Source organism: Dipteris shenzhenensis, chromosome 26 (assembly GCF_047967505.1).
Source record: "Dipteris shenzhenensis isolate YYH24624 ecotype China chromosome 26, Dip_SZ_1.0, whole genome shotgun sequence".
NCBI lineage: Eukaryota > Viridiplantae > Streptophyta > Polypodiopsida > Gleicheniales > Dipteridaceae > Dipteris > Dipteris shenzhenensis.
In genome coordinates this window covers 33,661,439-33,664,868 of record NC_141621.1, presented here as the reverse complement: position 1 = coordinate 33,664,868, position 3,430 = coordinate 33,661,439, and positions in this window count along the sequence as shown.

Here is a 3,430-nt window from a genome sequence, read left to right as displayed (position 1 = left end):
AGTTCTGGGTGTAGCTTTGATCTTCTCAATCATTTTTTTCTGAGCAGTGATCTCAGCATCTTTCATTTCTGCTTCTGCTTCACAGACTTGAATTTTATCGTGAAGGTCTTCTACCTGGCTTGACAAAGCTGCGACAATCTCATTGAGAGTGTCGACTTATTCTTTCTAGTCCCGTTGCATAGCCAAGGCAGCGTGAAGCTCCTGTTCTTTTTTGAGGTTTATTGATTGTAGTTGAGCTATCTGTTCATGGCATAAAACAAGTTGTTGCTGTAGCTCACTGAGGTTTTGGAGCTTTCTCTTAGCCACTTCGTGCATCTGACTGGTGAGGGAGTGTATCTGGTCTTCAAAGGATTGCATGTCCTCCCAGTCAGGCACGCTTGATGTGTGTGTAGTTTCTTGTATGCCACAGGTCTCCATCTCTGTGGGTGGTGGTGGCGGTGGGGTTACTGGGGAATGTGGCTGTGGCGGCGTGTCTTCAATTAATACTGCTTGTACAAAGGCAGCTTCTTGTTCTGCAGATTTTGCTTGTTCTTCATGTTCAGATAGAATCTCTAGAGAGTTGACCTTCTCTTCACAATGTTGCTGCTCTTCAGGTTGAGGCAGTCCCATTGAGCGAGGTCTTCGAATAAGAGGCGGAGGCTCATCGTCCTCCCCTGTAGAAGCAACCTTTGTCGGAGAATAATTTTGTTGTCTTGAAGAGCTTGAATCATCCTTGTATTCTGATGGAGTGGAGGAACCTGAGGTTGCCACCATCCGATCGTATTCGTCCCACAGCTCCTCCAAGGATTGAAACTGGGGATTCTTCGTTCTTGGGCCCTTCCGGATACCTTCCGGAACCCATTGAATCACTTCATTTATAATTTTGCTAGGTCCATCATTTTAGAGGTGATAGATACAAGCAAAATTGTTATTTGTTCCCAATTTCTATAATAGTCTTTGTTCAAATAGACTTGTTATCCTTGGATTTATGTTCGAGAAATTTTGACATCCTCTCTCATAGAGTATGGGTTCTTTTCACCATTGCATGTCGGGCCAATAGAAAGAAAATTCTATTTCTTGTTATGGCTTGAATTCCATGTGCCCTTCATATGGTTAAAAAAATATGTGATTCATTCAAGTCTTTCTCGCATTATAGATTTCCTATTATCCAAGGTCCTAAGCCATGGATAAAAATCTATCTTTGAAGTGAGAAAAACCCATGGATGTTAGCACTTGCTAGAGCTAGTTTGGACTTATAAAAATCTCTATAATGAGTACACTTATGAAACATGATTGTACTTTCATGACTATATGCTATAGAGAACCATTTACTCCTGGTAATCTAACAAATGCATGCATCACTTTGTTTCCTTGCAATGATGGAAGGAAACATATAAAAGTTAAAGTGCAAAATAATAAAGTAATCTTACCTATTTTCTTGTCTGAAAAGTGTGGATAGAAGCATAAATTATGCATTTGAACATGTAATTTATGATCATTCTAATTAGTAGGTTCTCCTTCTAATAATGAAGGAACCATCCTTATGCTTTCACCACATGGAACACAATATGCTCATAAAGGCTCGAGCCTTAAGGTCTAATGACTTAAGCCTTTGTGTGAGCTCTTGATATGCATTACTTTCTCTAGCAGACCAATGTATATGAACCTTATTCATCATGTCACATCTTATAATGATCCTAATTGTAATGAGAATCAATCATACACATAAAGCTCCATTAGTCATGACATGTAGACTACTCATGTTGTGTTCTAAGCTTTTAGGGATCACTATGGATATGTTCTTAGTGATATGTCAATGGAGACAACAAATCACATTGAATACCTTTCCCATTTACCTTTTTGACATTAAGCCAATTAGCACACAAGTCTCTCGATCGATGGCCTTACGGTGCTCATTGGGCCCGTGTAATGTCATGGAAATCCTTGTAATATCTCAATGACCTTAGAACATTTTTGTACCTAGTTGCATATGTTGATACTTTAGAAAACAAATCAAGAATCATGTCTCCCCTTTAAGTTAGAGGTGCTAAAATTTTTATGCAAAATCATAGTGCATCCAACCTGAAATCTCCCTTGCAACAAAGAAGCTACATTAAATTCTTCTTGGTCAACATGGTTGTGCACATGAAGCTTGAGTTTTCCATTTAGGGAAATCATTGGTTCCTCATACCCTTTTTGAGCACACTTTTTTATTCTAGTGTATATCGTATCTTTTCAATCTTGAGTTCGAATTTGCAGAGTAAGCTTGTTTTAAACAAGCTTTTGAATAAAGCCAAGATTGAAGAGCATCAAAACTCTTTGATCCCTTCATTTTTCTCATGCAACATGCAAAACATAAACCTTGAAAAGTGCTAACGTGTGACGTACCGCCTCTAGCCTCCGTCGACCGAGGGCCGTCGGGCCGCCTTGCCTGGGCAAAGCTAAGCCCAGTAGTCTCCAGGCTATCAGGTTGTTCCAATGGACGACATCCACACTCCCGACTGGAAACAAGGAATTGAACCACCGACGTCGTAGCCTAGTTCTACTTCGCAGTCAAAAGCCTAAGGACTCCATTTCCCACGACTCAACTACCGGTGATATGCCGGAATAGGAGTGCTAAGGGTGATTCAACCACTTGGTCGGGACGCACACAGACGTTCAACAGGTTTTCCCTCGCCGTTCCAATGCACCGTCGCTGAAACGATCTCAGAGTCGTTGATCGGGGAGTTGTCTAACCATCCTTGGTTCATGGACATGATGCTTTTTTCCCCATAGATTTCAGAGGCACAGCCATCATGCGTTCACCTAAGATGTGGGACCTTAATCTATACGCAGTCTGGCCTTAGTCTTTGGAAAGTTACCCGACTAATCGGGTCCACCCAGCCATAGAACAGGACCGTCAGGGCCACTGCCCTCCCACTTTCCTCTTGAGATCCAATTTTTCTGTTACCTAATTACTACCACAATGTTCGACATAGATATACAGATTCCTTAATTATTTCTGACACAGTGTTGGTTTAGACAGCCCTTCATTCAAGAGAAAACAAGAGAAGACAGTTCTTAACAAAACAACCCTACACTTCAATAAACATTACTTCAATAACAATTCATTTGGAAAAAACATTCCGGCTTCAGCCGTTCAAAACCTCATCTGATGCCTACCCGGCCATCAAGTATGATAAGGGACCTCGATCCTTGCTCAAGGAGACATCTTCTCTTATCCTTCCAAGGGACCTCTTACCTCACCAGGGAGATCTAGCTCTTGGTTCCCAAGGGACCTCTACCTCAACTAGGGAGTTCTAGCTCTTGGGGAGATTCGGATACCCTCCGAACCTCAGTTGGGGGGTCTAGAACCCAACCTCTCTCCAAAGCTACCCGCAACTGGAGAGGACAACCTAGGGACCCCCAGACCTTCGTCGTCAAACACGGGTAAATTCATAGCCCTTCTAAA